Genomic DNA, 17,203 nt, shown 5'->3' on the forward strand with positions numbered 1-17,203 from the left:
ATTCTGCCTGATTTCCTTGATGTGTACTTACTGAGAGATGTGTGAGGACCCACCCTCTTAAATTACCTCCAGCCCAGCAATTAGAGAGAAAACGCAGGGTTTGGCAAAACTAAACCCCCCAAATTAAAATCTCTTGGACAAGGAAACAAAGCTAAACTTCATGTTTCATATTTATAGTCAGTATATCTAAAACTTGTTTTCTGTGCAAACCCCACATCTATGAAGATGGAAGAGAGGAGAGGAATGACAAAGATTAAAGAACTGAAGTTCAACTGGCACAGAATTCCTGTGTCTCCAGGAAGGCAAAGAAAGGCAGTGCTTCTCCACCTGACCTCATATGAAGTTTGGGAGAAAGATGGTACCATTTTTCTGCCTTATACTGGCCTCTGATAATTTTCTTGTACTCAAGACTAGTTCAATAATGCTGATATATCAAGTACTAGTTCAATAATGCTGATATCTCTGAAAAAATAAAGAACAATAGGCCAATATTTTAACTTTTGGGTAGTGTTGAATGGTAAGCAGCCAATTATTTTGCTGGTAAAATGGATTTATCTGAAACAACAAAAAAGTAGGAAGTGTAGTCTTATGACAAACAGTTGCACACTTTTCTAGGGCAAAAGAGGAAACTTTCTTATATAGATTTTATATGAGTCCATTGGAAAAAGAGTCCATTGGAGGAAAGTAGAAGAAAGAAGTGCAGTGGCTTCTTTTTGTTAGGTTATGGCACTGTCTCCTTGGCTGAGCTGTTGCTGAGCAAGACGGCGTCTCTTCTTCCTACTGAGATGCAAGGTAACATCTTTCCATCAGAGATGCAAAGCATGTCTCTTTCCATTGGGTTCTGTAGTGCACATTGATGTTACAAGTGTCAAAATTCTCCTCTGACCTCTCAACCTCTTGTAAATAAGCTTTCTATATATTAATTTTCATAGTAATTAATTTGGTGTGGAGGCTGTGGTATTATGGATTAGGGACTACTGGTTGTTCAATAATTTTTCCTTATATACACATATAAGAAATTATAAAAATATACCACTTGGTAGTCCAGTGTGATGTGTAAAATGTTCTGCTTCCTGTGTCTCCATTTACTGTTATTTTCCTTACCTGTTGCTTCTCACTTATGGAGGGTTTCTCAACTACAACCCACCACTTCCCAAATGAGCACATTACATTTGAAGTGGCATGTTTCAGATCAAACAGCAAAAAATATACAAGGTTCCTTTCCTAAACTATACTTCCTAAGGAAAGGGATTTCGGGGGTGTTGATGCTTTATCTATCAGAAATGGAAACTGTCCTCTTCTATTCATCTTCCATCCAGAAATTGCTGATCTGAAGGAGAGTATATTTAGTACCTGACTGTCATAATAAAAGTTTCTAGCAGAAATCTATCCATATTGTTACAAGTACAGACCAAGATTACCTAAGTGCTTTCATATATAACTGCTATTCTGGCCTTCAACTTTTGGCAATAAAATAAATGGTGAAAATTTATCAAGTGCTTTTAAGAAATGCCTGAATAATCCTAAATATGACTAATCAAAGGAGAACTTTGCTTGTCTAGTCTTAAATTCAAGGGTGAAGAGAATGCTTTACATAAGTATGTATTTTTTAATTTCACCACAAACCAACATTATAAATGAATTTTTCTCAGCCATGACATTTGAAATTATTTAAAAATTTTTTAAATTATAAATTTTAAAATTATTTAAATTTTTTCCAAATATTCATTTTGAAACACATTCAAACCCCCAAGAAAGTTAAAAAAAGATAGTGTGATGAATTCTTATATATAGTCTTCAGTCAGTTTCTACAACTTTTACAGTAACATCTTTTATAACCACAGTACCATTTTCAAAACAGGAAATTGACAATATACTTTATTGAAATTTTCTCATGTCCCACTAATGTACTTCTTTCTGCTCAGGATATAACCCAAGACCCTGCTTTGCACTTAGTTTTCATGGTTTGTTAGTCTTTTATCTTTGAAAGAAAAGACTTGGGTTTTCTTTGTATTTCATGAATTTAACTCTTTGAAGATAATTGGTCAGTTATTTTGCAAAATGTTACACCATTTGGGTTTGTCTGATATTTCCTTATGATTGCATTCAGGTTACCCATTTTCAGCAAGAACATCACAGAAGTGACATTGTGCGTTTCTCAGTTCATCCTATCAGGAAGGTGGTCAGTAGTTGATATGCCCCATCACTGGTCATGCTAATTTTGATCACCTAGCTAAGGTGGCATTTGTCACTTTCTATCACTGTAAAGCTACTCTTCTTCCCTTTGAAATTAGTAAGAATCCAAGGAGGTCTGTACTTTGAAACCATGTAAATATTTACCTTTATCACTTATTTTCCCACTCATTTCACCATCTATTATCTCTGCTTGAAATAATTGTTACTATAGTGTTTGCCAGCTGGTGATTTTTTATTTCCATCATTCCTTCCACATTTATTAAGTACGATAATACTGTACGGAAGTTTGCTTGTTTATGTAATTATTAAAGGAACCAATTTGGCGTGGCTCTCTACAAACAATAGTTAAGAGTGGTTTATGAATGAGAGATAACAAGATTTTTCAGTTACTGTTTTCTCCATAACATGTCACAAAACTGCTTCCTTTGTGATCTTGTAACCTGTGGCTGAAGCCGAAGACTGTCACAGGTGGTGCCCCTGGAGGGGGTTACAGGTGAAGAGAGATAGCTCCAGGAATAATGCTAAAAAGTATCACATTTTGGGGTGGAGTGACTGATAAGAAATATAAGGGACGGCAGAAGCAGTCGTGGATTATTTAGGTTTGGGTTTCAGCGTTGGAGTGTTCAGCGTTTGGGAATCAGCATTTTTGGATCTTTCAGTTCTGAGTGACACATTATCCCTGAGGCCACAGGATTCTAGTCTAACTTAGCAAATAATGGAAAATAATGGCCACAAATGACTCATGGGCAAATGAAAGATCCCTGAGCATCTTAGCAAATTTTCAGAAATAGGGACGCTGTTAAAGATTGGGCTTTGGCATAATTGAGCAAGTGGGAGTGAGTACTATTTACTTATTAATATCAGTGGGGCTTCATTTGTAACCATTTATTAAGAGTGAGACACCAGGAATCTATAGATAAGGCAATGATTTTTCCTAGTCTACTTGGTCTCCAGAGCACACAACTCAAACTATTTAACTATAAAAACAAGCAGATCTTTGTGAGACATTGTCTTCCTGTTGCAAATGAATAATAATAATTGCCTCTTCTTTATTCAGATCTTTTTGTCTTTTTTAAAAATATTTGTTTATTTATGCATATAAGAACTGGGATATAGGCCAGAGGTGGGGGGGGGTAAGAGGATTTGCCAGGGACAGAATAAGGAGTAGAAGAGACAGATCTACTGAAATACACTGCTGAGAGGAGCAGTGGGTGAGACAGGAGAGGACTGCTGCGCCAATTGGGTCAGCTCTCTGCCCTGGGGAATTGAACTTGTGCTGGGGTAATTGAACTCGTGTTGCTTCATAGTGCTGAGACTTTAACCCCTGCACCACCAGGGAGGCCTATTTATTCAGATTTTTTTTTAAAAAAGATTTATTTATTTATTTTTACAAGAACCAGGGTATAGGCCAGATGCGTGGGAGGGTGAGAGGATTCACCAGAGACAGAGTGGGGAGCAGAATAGGCAGACTGACAAAATACATTGCTGAGGGGAGCAGCAGGCATGACAGGAGAGGTCTGCCGCACCATGTGGGACCCACGCCCGCTGGCTGGGATCAAACCGGCACTGTAGAGGCTGCGGACAGCTTCACAGCGCTGCACTCAACAGCCTGTGCCACCAAGGGAGGCCCTATTTAGATCTTTTTCTTCCATATGACTGTAACTGTACTAATCCGTGGTTCACAGGATGAACTTTAAAAATTTATATTTAAGGGCCTCACCGGTGGCACAGTGGGTTGAGTGCAGTGGTGTGAAGCTGTCTGCAGCCTCTGCAGCATGGGTTCGATTCCCAGCCAGCCAGGGAGATACCCACATGGCATGGCAGACCTCTCCTGTCTTGCCTGCTGCTCCCCTCAGCAGTGTTTTCAGTCGTCTGCCTGTTCTGCTCCCTGTGCTATCTCTGGTGAATCCTCTCACCCTCCTGTGCCTCTGGCCTATACCCCAGTTCTTCTAAAAATGAATAGATCTTAAAAAAAAATTATACTTAACCCAAAGGCAACTATAGTTACTATGTAACTGGTTGCCCATATTCCAGAAAAATCTTACATGAGAGGAACATAAACAGTCATGACTGAAAACCTTAGAGCAGTTGTATTTTAGAAGCATAGATAACTCAAGAGTCAAAGTAAAGAATCTGAGAGAACAAATTTCAGAGGAACAAGGCATTTGCCATTTTGTGAGCACGCTGGTTGTCTTCTGTTTGCCCTTCTAGATCTCCTCTCCACCCTTCTCCATTACTTGGTGATTCTCAGGCTTCCACAGTGGTTTCCTTCTGCTCTTGTTTCCGCTGAGGTTCAGACAATGGGAAGTACTGACAGGAGATTGGAAGGAGAATAGCTGCCAGATTGTTGAATTTGCTGGTTCACCTCTCTACTGGGTGGCACTGCTCTAGTTGTGCCCTTGACTGAAGTTCTCACTAGGTGGCCTACAGATCCACATAGATCTGCCATGTTGGGGTAGAAACACTTACCTCCCCTTGACCATTTAGGCTTAGTCTGGAGTAGGCTTTAGCTGCTATGAGCCTGAGAAATAAACAAAGAAGCTGTTTGACATTGGTGTTCAATCACATATCTAACTCAGGAAGATCCCAGCCAAATCCACGACAGAGGAAGGAACCTGCCTGTTGGCTTCAGGACTCCCTGCTTCATTAGAAAAAGGATGATGATCTGAGGCAATGCTGAAGCCTGTGGCAGGGCTGGGTTGATGGAGGAAACACTGGGGTCAGTTCGCCTCTTCCAAAGGAAGAAAATGAACAGAAAATGAAGAGATAATTTTTGCACTTTGGGCATGGGAAGTATTACAAATTAAAACTATACTGACATTTCTCAACCATCAGACTAGTAAAGATCAAAAATTTAGATAAAATTGTGTTGGTGAGCATATAGGGCAACATTGCTGGCAACAGTGTAATATTTTGTTACATTAAAAAAACACCTTTCCAAATGCAGCATGTTAATATTTGCATAAGGCAGGTAAAAATATGTGTACATATTTACTTGTTGCAGGAGAACAGGGTTGGAATAGAGCATTTTCAGTGTATTCCCTTTTGAGTCATGTGACCATATGCATTAACTATAAAATTTAAATTTAAAAGACACAAGAAGGATTTTGGATTCGACTCTGTTTAAGATGATGAATTAGTAGCAGCCTGCATATATCTCTTCCTCCATCCATGCAGTGAACTCCCATCAATGAGGGAACAATTACACTTGAGTAAGAACTGAGAACTTGTAGATTGTCACCTCCACAAGCTGAGACAGAGACCAGTGGAAAGGGTAGGACAACCAAAAATGGTTCTGCTAGGAACTATACTGGGGTTCTTGGGAAGGGATTTGTTGCTCCCCCCACCTGCGGCTTACCTTGGCTTCTAGCCCACTGACAAAGGGCAGCACTTCCCAAAAGAACACTGTCTATTGGATGGGCTTGGGATTGACACACCTAGAGCTGCTGGTGGCTAGCTTGGTGTAGGGTAAGGAAAAAGTATCAGGCTTTTCTGCCTTCCCGCCATTAGGATAGATGAGGGAACCCTGTGGTCCTGAATGCGTGCCTGATGGCGGGGAACTGAAGTGGGTACACCTGGGCTGAGAGACTGAGTTTATAAGAGCAGTGTCGCGGGGATGCCAGCAGAAGCCAAGAATGAACAGAAGCCAAGAGAAGAAGAGAATCAGAGAGAAGGCCAGAGAGAGCCCAGATAGAGTGAAGATTTGCTGGGGGTTGGGAGAACTGCCAGCCTCCCGGCCCCCCAGCACCCCTGCCTGCCGTATGAATGGTAAATCTAAATAAAAGTCCTGCAAAAGCCACTGAGGCCTCCAGGACTCTTTCCTCCTTTACCCGGTCTGCTGGATCAGAAAATCTGCACTGTGTCCTTCCTGCCCCTACACTTGGCATCCCAAAAGTTACCTGTTCCTCCCTTGCATGGACTTCTAGGGCTTTCCCACAGTTTCTGGCTACCATTAACTGGTGAGAACCAGCACTATAAAAAACTCTGACTGTTGGGTGAGTGTGGAGTTGATACACCTGGGACTGATGATGATTCAGATGGTCTTGGTGGTCCAGGCAAGCACCAGGCCCTCCCCCATCTTAGCTTGACAGGCCTTTGAACAGCACTACTACATAATCTGCAACCAACTTCTTATAAAATCTAACTACAGACCAAGTCCACTGCCCCCTGGCTACTCTGCTTGGGCCTGCATCTTAAGGCAAAGGCATTGCTAGCAAAACCTGTAATCAGAACCAGGCTGAAAGATCAGTTGCAGATTGATTCTTCTAGGAGAGCAACATTGGGAGACTCTGCCCTGGCCAGGAAATAATTGAAGATTTCTCCCTGCATAAGCAGCTGCAGCATAGAGAGAGGCTTGTGTCCATGGCAATATACTCAGCAACCTCCGCAAGCCACTATCTCTAGTTTTCACCCTACTGACCAGGTTCTTAGACAACCACCCCGCTCTTGAGCTTCAGTTATCCCAACTGGTGATATTTCAACCTATCCAACAACAGAAAGCATAGTATCCAAGACCAACAACCTAGGCTAATACTCTACAACTTGCAATTTTCCCATTTCAACCTATACAACAACAGAAAGCACAGAATCCGAGACCAACAACCTAGGCTAATACTCTACAACTTGTGTTTTCCTGTTTCAACTTTCAGCATTCTGAAAGGACAAGCTCTCTAACCAGGAATCCTCTACAAAGCCAGGTGAACACTCCAAATTGAAACAGAAGGATCAATGATGAACTTTACAGACATACAACAGCAGAGCTCATCTTCTGTAAACTGGCTTTGCAATAAATAGTAAAGGGGTTTCCCTAAACTAGAAAGAAATCTCACTTAGAAACAAGAATACTCCAAAACCAAAAAATATGATGAGGAGAAGAGAGCAAAAATGGAGACTGGTGTAAGGAGCCCACACTGTGTTAAGTGATGTGAAGGGAAAAAAGCACCTCTGCACACTGCTGGTGGCAATGCCGACTGGTTCAGCCTCCATGGGAAACAGAATGAAGCGTTCCCAAAATATTAAAAATAGATTTAGCATATGATCCATCTATTCCTCTCTTAGGAATCCACCCAAATAATACAAAAAGACTAATTTGAAGGAATGCATGCACTCCTGTGTTCATTGCAGCAATAGCCAAGATATGGAAACAACCCACGTGTCCAAGGACAGATGAGTCGATAAAGAAGATGTGGTCTGTATAAACAATGGAATACTACTTATCTATTAAAAAAAGATGAAATCTCACTATTTGTGACAAAATGGATGGGACTAGAGAGGTTTATATTAATCAAAATTAAGTCAGAAGGAGAAAGACAAATAAGGATGATTTTACTTATGGAATATGAATAAATGAAACAAAGGAATAAACAATATCAAACCAACCCAAATCCTAGAAATTTGATTATAGAAGTGAGACTGCCAGAAGGGGAGGATTGTGGGAGTGGGAGTAAAGGGGGAGTGGGCACAATTGGCCATGGTGGGTGGTAAGCATGGGGTGGCAACATACATTTGTAGTGCTGTGAATCTATACCTCTAGATCATATACAATGTTGTAATCAAATATTACCTCAATAAACATAATAAAAAGAATATACAAAACAAAAAAAATTAGAAGTGGCCGCAGCAGCAGCTGCAACTATGACTGAAGACAAAGGTGTACTTTTCTAGCCAAGGTGTAAGCAGGTGTGACTCCCCACTACTGTTGGAATATAAGGGCCTGAGTGTTATGTACACACCCATTTTGGGGGCCACTGGGGTAATAGCAGGGTCAGAAAGTCCTGGCTAGGATCCCAGGAGTTATTGATGATATTCCAGTCAGCCCAGGCACCAAGTCACTGCAAGCATATGGCCAAATGTCCCATACTGGGGGAAATGAGTAAGAACTGGGGGACATGAGCAAACCTGTTCTGATAGAACATGTTAAAAATGCAGCACCCAAGTGCTGAGTTACAAAGTCTCTGTGCACTTGAAGAAGCTTCCGGGAGCAGGGTTCTTGTAGGTGGTCTCTCATGGTCCCCCATCACCACATGTAAGCTACCCTCTGCTCAGGCAGGAGGAAGAGGCCCATGCAGGAAGGCGACTTCAGCATAACCCAGATCATGTGGGTTATGAATGATCATTTATCTGAAATATTCTCAAGGAATTGGTATGGGATTTGGAAATAACTCTGTGCTTGATAGGGAAGGAATGGGTAAGCAGTGATAGTTTATTTTGCCTTTCTACCTAGACATGAGTTACTAATCATTTTCCTGTTTCAACTTGTTTTGATATTAGGATTCCTTTTGCTTCAGTTGTCAGGCTCCCTGACCACCCAGGACTGCTCATACCCAAATCAGAGAAGAGTTGTTCTCCCCTTGTAGCCTTGGAAATGAGGTATTGTTGGAAATGACACACAAAGTGTAAAGCCAAGAAACAAGAAAGCACTCAGACAGAACTAAGACTGAAAAATAGGCAAATATAGAGAAATGCTTTATTTCCTGTTTTTCTTTGTTGGTTTCCATGTTTTCAGTTTTCAATCTGTGAGCTTGAAAAACATGTTGGGTGAATTTTTTTAATAAGGACTTTCAGGTTTTAGAAAACAAGCAACCAAAAACTAGATTTTGTCATGCTAGCACCTCAAGGCATATTTCCTGGCTCCTTTCACGTGTGTGTGTGTGTGTGTGTGCGCGCGCGCGCGTTTGGTAGATAGAGACATATCTCCTAGAATATGATATTAACATTAACAGCCAGGGATACCATAGGTTGTACTTCAATGCCTTCATGAAGTAAATGGAGTCTTAGAGCAATAAAATGGAAAATAAATGACCCACTTGGAATTCAAACCTAGATCTTCAAGTTCCAAGTGAAGGGGTCCTTTATTGTGAAAAACTCCTTTTAAGGAAAGGTTTTCTGATGGAGTTTCTGTGGTTTTGTCGTGGTTTCAGATAAGTCCAATACATGGTATTCCTTTGGCAGACACAGGGCAACAGAGTAGTGTAACTGTGGCTATTTTATCTCTAGCAGCACATGAAAAGAAAGGAACTGGTTTAGACATTTAATTATTCATCCTTTTACTGAATACCTATTTATAGAGGACTGTTTTAGGTTCTGTGAGGAATAAAAGATGAATATAATTAATGATGTATGAAGATAATCAAAAGAATATTTACTCTAAGATTCCAGAAAAAGTGGGAGAGAAGCAAGCTTTGAATAGACACCAAAATATTAAGCATGGTCCTTTGTAAATTGAGGAATTAAAGGCTGCTCTCTCCCTCCTCCTTTTCTGGGTTAATCTTACATTTCTATATTCTGCCTAATAAACATGCACTGTTTTTGGAATAAGAAAAAAAGTATTATTTAATTTAAAAAATTGACTAAGAGATGTCAATTTAAAAAAATGGATTAAGACATTTAAGTGGTCTCTACTTAGGTGTTGTTGAACCTGAGGAGAAAATGGCCTTGATGGTCTCTAGTCTCCACAAGGCTGTGGTTTCAGGAAACATTGGTTGGGTAAGAGCACAGCCAAGGAGGGGGTTGTCCCTCCATTCATGTGACTCTATTGTGTTCCATCTACCACTTCTTGGCCAGCAAGTACCTTGCACTAGTTCTCTCAGTCACGTTTCTCTCTTGCTTACTATACCTGTTCACACTAAGTAAGGGACCAACATTGGCATAGTATGGAAAAAGAAACATGCACATTGGTTGCCTAAGGAAGAGACAAATGAGAGTAAACAAGATTTAAAAAATCTTTTAATAACTTAGAAAAAGTAAAAGATGAAAAATTTTGAGTGAAATTCAGCTGTGTCAAATCTCATACAAGTGTTGCAGTTTAATGGAACAATTGTCCATTGTTACAGGGACAAACAGAGTCCTGGCAACAATGGGAAACTGTTAAGCGTACTTTGTTATCTTGTTCTTTAATTTTGACATTATGGTGTTATTAGAAACATTGTGTACACAGCGGAGTCTTTTAAAAATCAAAACTGGTATATATTTTGCTGTTCTTGGTTACTATTAATCATTAATTGGTAGAGCCTTTGGTCTTTGTTAGTCTCTCACGTGAAGTTGGCAGAAGGAGCCAAAGGCGCTTGGGAACATTACAGCAGCTGCCATGCCATTTCCAGTATCACGTGAAAGAAAAGAGCTAGTTTGCGTTTTCCATCACCCATCAATTTCCTGAACACCTACTGTGTTCAGGCAGTGTTAGATGCTGTGAGGAATGAAGACTGTTAAAAGTGTCTACAAAACTAAAAGGATGAACTCATTATTTAGTTTTTCTTTAGGTTCCATATTTTCCCGTGGAGTTTTTCTGCTCTTGGTTTTTGAAAGTTTTCATTATTTGTCTCACATGTTCACAGAGTGTTAAGATAGGACTCAGAAACAACTGGGCCACTAAACCATTTTCCTCATTGTTAGTGTTCTTAGCAACCAAATGGAACAAGAACACTTCCTCTCACCTTCTTGCCCACAGATTTAATTTTATTATAATCAAGGGAACAATCTGATGAATGAAGTTCCTTCCAGTTCTAATCACTTTGACACCCTTATATCAGTTACTGTACTGGTTTGAAGCCAGGTGTCTATTTTTCTGCTATGTGATTCAGTCAATTCTATTGATGACTTAACTCAGTTTGAGTTGGGTATTCTAATAGTGTGTGTATATTTGAGTCATGACTCTGGAGGACAAAAATAGAACACTTTAACAAAGTAATTGAGGAGAATTTAATGACAATCCATTTATGTGGGTGGAGTTAAAGGAAAACAACAAGAACTCGGAAACTTACCACCCCAAGTCTGAAACAATAGGAGCAGGGGCTGGTTTCCCAGTGTCTAGAACTTGGGAAGAGCCAGAGTGGTGGTGCTGGAGAGGGTTACCTGATAGAAGCTGTGTCCTTCCTGAGGAAAGCAGCCTGGCAGGGAAGAAAGTAGTACCCAAAGAGTACTGCTCTGATCGCTCTCCTGCCACCCTCTCCTGTGGGTTGTTCCCATTGGCTGAACCCAAGTGGATGCCAGAGGGAGAAAAAGTCCTTTGATTCAATCTATTAAAGCCAGTTTCTGAGCAACTGAGCATGGTGGAGAGCAGTGGAAAGCATAGGCATTATTCATCATCCCACCATTCTACTATATATATTTTAACAAGTACATGAGGGATATATAAATATAGTCAGATACTAGAGAACAATTTATAAACAAAAAGTGACTATTATAACCATTACAACATATAACTCCCATTATTGATCATTCATTATTGTATGTGGTTTGAAAGAGTACAAGGAACTTAGAAGTCATAGCTGCTATTTTCAAGGGGCTAATAATCAAAAGGGTGAGATCTGTTATTACAAATGGAAAACAAAATTATGGAACAACAATTTTAAAATTTAGGTTTTAGGTATGAATCTATAGTGGCTCCAGATCTAGGTACAGGAGCCAAAGGAACCAATGAGTTTGACTTTACTGGAAGAGATATACACTCTTCCTTTCTGACCTGTAATTTTAGAACTTAAGCTCTAGACCCATACCTGTATTTTACTGCCAGGAAAGGAGGACCTGCAGCTGCTTGGAAGCCAGTTCTACAGAATGTAGGCATGGGAAGGTAGCAGAGAGAGAAACTGGAACCTTGTTGACATCAGTTGAGCAACTCAGTATAGGCCTTGTCCGAAGCCCAATATTAGGACTTATTAATTACAAGATCCAATAAATTCCCTTTATCATCTAAGTGAGTTTGAATTGGGTTTGCATTATAGTGCATCTTAACTGATATAACATCTTAAAACAAGATAATTGAAACAAGCTACTGTTTTTAAACAAAAAATTTTAAGGTTTATGAAAGATATTTTCTTTGTCCCAAGAATTCTTGCATTTTGTTGTTATCCTTTAACCAAACCTTAAAGTCCTCAATCATGAATTAGTAAATATTTCAGTGATAGTAATCATAAGTAACCCAATCAGACCATTCACTCTGGAAAATTCTCTATACGTGAAGCAGGGCTTGGAATCTCTTCTGTGGATGTCATTTGCCTAAAGAGCTGGTGAGTGTAGACAAAGACTGGTGAATAATGAATAATGATGGTTTTTATGGCTCTGGCGTGTGAATAGTCATCAGGCCTAGAACAAAGATTTTTTTCATATGCTCCTAGGACTGAAAATGTTGCCTTTTATAGATTTGTCCTTTGTAGTTGCTGATACTCTGCTCGTGTACAGCTGATACAATCAGATGCTAGTTGAATCAGTTTGACTCCTGTGCTGTAAATTTTAATTTATTTATTTGTTTGCTCAGCTGGGTGGTTTTGGTGGCAAATCTGTGGTATTAACATGAAGTACAAAGAGCCAAGATGACAATGTAGGAAAGCTGACTGTTAAAGGATTTTAAATGAACTGTTAGACTAGGTTGTAACTCTAATCTCATAGAACAATTAACCACCTGTTCCTCATCTGATCCATCAAAAAAAGCTAACAAGGATGTAAGTTTTTTTCCACTGTTTTTAAGTTATTTCTATTTATCACTATCTGGGGTCCCCAATATGTGTCTGAAAAGAATATGTCAGGGGATTGTTATTTATCAGATTTTACCAATGCTTTCTGTAAACACTTGTAATTTCTATTTTTTGGGTGAAGGAAAACTTTAGCAGAGTTATATTACCAAGCCAAAATATAGCACTGCATTTGGGATAACTCCAGGAAATATTTTGCTTCCTTCACAGAACTGGTTGGATTAGTAGGATAAATGTCAAGAAACAGGTGACAATTTAACAAAATAACCACCTGGCTCACATAGAAAGTACTGGAATGCCTAAACTCTCCACAGAATACTCTCTAGTGTTCAGAGAGAAGCTGAATGGCATTCCTGGTCTTTGATTCAAGGCAGATGGTGACACAGCCTACCTAAGGGAAACAGGCTTCTGGTATAGAACTTACATCTCAACTTTGCCTTATAGATACTGTGTAATGTGTCCAGTTCAATTCATTAAATAGCTTTCTAAACTTATGGAATAAAGACTTAGACATGCTTAACAGGGGACTGTGATGATGGTGCACAGGTGCATTAATGAAGGAAATTCTATGGGGACTACACCTGATGGGGGGTGGGGAAAAGAAAGCATTGTTTAAAAATGAACGATGTAAAATATATATAAATAAAAAGAAAATTAAATAAAACACCAAGCAAAAAAAACCTGGTATGACAAAAAAAAAAAAAAAGACTTAGACATGCTTAAAACAGAATTTGAAGACCCATGTAAGTCAGAGAGAAAAGCAGGAAAGGCTGTTCAATGCCACATGATAAATACAGCTCATAGATTGTGCATCCGTGTGTGTGTGTGTTTGTGTGTGTGTGTGTGTGTGTGTGTGTGTGTGAGAGAGAGAGAGAGAGAGAGAGAGAGAGAGAGAGAGAGAGAGAGAGAGAGAGAGAATGAGAGAGAGCGAGCATCTGAGATTGCTGAATACCTTTCATCTATCAAAGAATCCAACAATGTTGAGTGGGACTGGCAGCAAATAGGTTGATGAAGGTGTTATGGGCTAAATGTTTGCATCTCTCTACCCCCTCCTCATTCATGCTGAAATCTTATCCCCAGTGTGTTGTCAGGAGGTAGGGCCTTGGAGAGGGAATTTAGTCATGGAGATGGAGCTCTCATTAACGGAATTAGTGTCCTTCTCAAAAGAGATGGTAGAACTTGCTTGAGCTCTACTTTTTACACAGTGTGGACACAATGCCCAGTTGGCACTCTGCAATCTGGGAGAGGGACCTCACTAGATCCTGACCATATGGCACCCTGATCTTCCACTTCCAACCTCCAGATGGTGAAAAATCACTTTCTGTTGTTTATGAGCCATCAGTCTATGGAATTCTGTTATAGTATCTAAGGCAAAAGGTGGTAAGAAATTACCTTACAGTAGCAAGGTGTTTGAGACCCTTGCTTTTATGTTTGCCTTGATGAAAATAACTTCTTAGCAAAATTAAAGCCATAATTATTTATATCTACTCAACAATCAGTAAACTTTTTGTAACTAAGCTGGCAAATGAACTCATTTAATAGGGAATGGGCCAAGGGAGTGGTAGTGGTTAAAAAAAAAATGTGCATAGGCTTGGGCCTCCCCTGGTGGTGCAGGCAGTTGAGCGCAGTGCTGTGAAGCTGTCTCGCAGCCTCTGCAGTGCTGGTTCAATCCCGGCTGGCGGTGAGGGTCCCACATGGCATGGCAGATGTCTCCTGTCACGCCCGCTGCTCCCCTCAGCAGTGTATTTCGTCAGTCTGCCTGTTCTGTTCCCTGCTCTGTCTCTGGTGAATCCTCTCATCCTCCCGTGCATCTGATCTGTACCCTGGTTCTTGTATGGATAAGTAAATAAATTAAAAAAAAATAATGTGCATAGCCTAAAAACATTTAAAGTTTTTCAAAATGACACTCAATGCACTATTACCTTTCATGGAGAAATTAATTTCTCACAGCTGAATAATGACATGTTGTGAGTATTAACAGATACATCAAAGACTTTGGACCTCATATTTTTGGCTTATGTAAGGAGAGTATCATTTTCTAAAGGCAGGCTGGACAAGCTCAGTAAATTGATTACAACTGTCTATAAAACAGACCTTCCATAGAGCAGAACTAAAACAACAATGTACATAGTTACCATAAAAAGGAACTGGATTTGCCTGAAGTATTTTCTCAGTAATAATTATTCTATAAATCTTAAATAGCAAATATGCATTTTGAGTATTCTATTTTATTGAAAGATTGGCATCCAAACATATTGTAAATAACTCTTTAGTAAACAGGTTATTAAAAAACTTTTATTATAGAAAATTTCAAAGATACACAAACAGAATGAGTACTACAGTGAACTTCATGCACTCACAATGCACCTTCCACAGTATTAACTCATGGCCAAACTTGTTTCACCCACATTCCTGCTGATTTATCTACACCCTCCTCTCCCATGGATTTTTTTTTTTTAATCTGCATTCTTTTTTTTTTTTAATATTTATTTATTTATGCATACAAGAGCTGGGGCATAGGCCAGAGATGGGGGTGGTGAGAGGATTCACCAGAGACAGAGTGGGGAACAGAACAGGCACACTGACTGAAGCACACTGCTGAGGGGAGTTGCAGGTGAGTCAGGAGAGGTCTGCTGCGCCATGTGGGTTGCTCTCTGGCTGGCTGGGGATCGAACTTGTGCTGCAGAGGCTGTGGACTGCCTCATAGTGTGGTGCTCAACCCCTTGCGCCACCAGGGAGGCCCTCCAATGAATTTTTTTTAAGTCCCTGTCATGATATTTTTCGGAGAACACTCTTCCTTGGGCCTCTCTTTTCTCTCCAGATCTTGCTGGGTGCACGGAGACAGCAAGGTCCTGACTGTTCTTTTACCAAGTCTACTTCTCAGGGCTGTTTATACACCAGGTAACCTTAAAAAATGTTTCACCTCCATGATGGTGCACTGGTGCATTGGTGAAGGAAATTCTCTGGGGACTAAACCTGAGTGGGGTGGGGGGGGGAGCAATGTTGTTTAAAAAGTGAACAATGATGTAAAAAGTAATAATTTAAAAAAATATGAAAAAAAAAATTTCACCTCCAGCCCTGGAAAAGAGCAGGTTTGCTTACTGCCGCTATAAAATTTGTGGGTCCCACAACTTACGTCCCTCAGGTTGAAGCAACCCACTGGATGTTTGGGCAGCCCGTGGGCTCAGCTGTGCTGCCTCTATGGTTCTCAAGGGCAAGGAAACCAGTGCAAAGATACTAATATTCATGTTGCTTACCATGTTGGGAGTAATGAAGCCCTGTGTCTGTGATTCAAGGGGCTTGTGTATTCTGCCAGTCCCCATAAAATAATAAATGGTTGACTTACTAATTTGTAGGTAAGGTAAATCCAGCCACAGGCCCGACATAGATCACATTAAATTGTCACTTCATGAGGCGGCGGCATTTGGAGGGGTACAAGACAAAGGAAGGGCGTCAAAGTTCAAGTAGAGAGAGGGGCTCTCTATTAGAGGGGCTTACACTTGAGAAAGTGCAGCCCTGATCTATGGGCAGTCTCCTATTTTTTTTAGAACCAGGTCAGAGAAGATGGGCAAGTAGTTGGGGGAAAGTATATGATTGGGGGTGCATAAAGGGAGAGGCATTATAGTCTGGTGCAAGCTAGTGGGGAGTGACTAGGGGCTATTGCCTGAGGGACTCCAGAGTTCCCGCTAATCAAAGCACACTCTCTCTAGTCTCCATTTTTACATGACTTTCTGCTAATTTTACCAGTAAGGTATTCTAGCTGCTCTTGCTATTCTGGCCATGTCTGCTTGCTGCTTTCAGCAGATGCTGTTTGCAGGAGATACTGGTTTCCCTATATGTCCCTCATAACAGGACTTTTGCTCTGGTGAGAGGCCTCTGTCTGATTCTGCATTTTAGCTTGACCAGTAGGAACCCTGCACACTGAGACAATAGCCCCAATAACAAAGAGGGCTGGGGAATCCCATGTTTTCTGTTCATATTTCAGTATATATTTTTAAGAGACAAGAATTCCCTTTCTAACTTTTAAATTTTTTAATTTTTTCCACATTTATTTAAATTTTATTTTTTATATTCCCCATACAATTACAACCCCCTTATTTTGACCCCAAGCCCTCCTTTCCCCACCCCCTACCCCCCATAGAGTGTCTCTGGTTCATAGTTGTTTGTTGATTTTGATATTTTCTTTCTTATAGTTAAGTTAGTCTTTTTCCTGGTCCCTTATTTAAGTTTTCTAGGTTCCTGCTATGAGTGAGACCATCCGGTATTTTTCTTTTTCTTTCTGGTTTATTTTGCTGAGCATGATCCCTTCCAGTGCCATCCATGTTGCTGCAAATTGCATGTGTTTATCTTTTTTGAATGCTGAGAAATATACCATGGTGTATATGTACCACATCTTCTTGATCCAGTCATCTATTTTTGGGCATTTGGGTTGTTTCCAAAGCTTAGCTATTGTAAACAGTGCTGCTATAAACATAGGGGTGCAGGTGCTCTTTGGAAGTGATGTTTCTGTGTCCTTTGGGTAAATACCAAGGAGTGGAATT

This window comes from Talpa occidentalis, unplaced genomic scaffold (assembly GCF_014898055.3).
Source record: "Talpa occidentalis isolate TD23 unplaced genomic scaffold, MPIMG_talOcc4v2.1 talOcc4.4, whole genome shotgun sequence".
Lineage (NCBI taxonomy): Eukaryota > Metazoa > Chordata > Mammalia > Eulipotyphla > Talpidae > Talpa > Talpa occidentalis.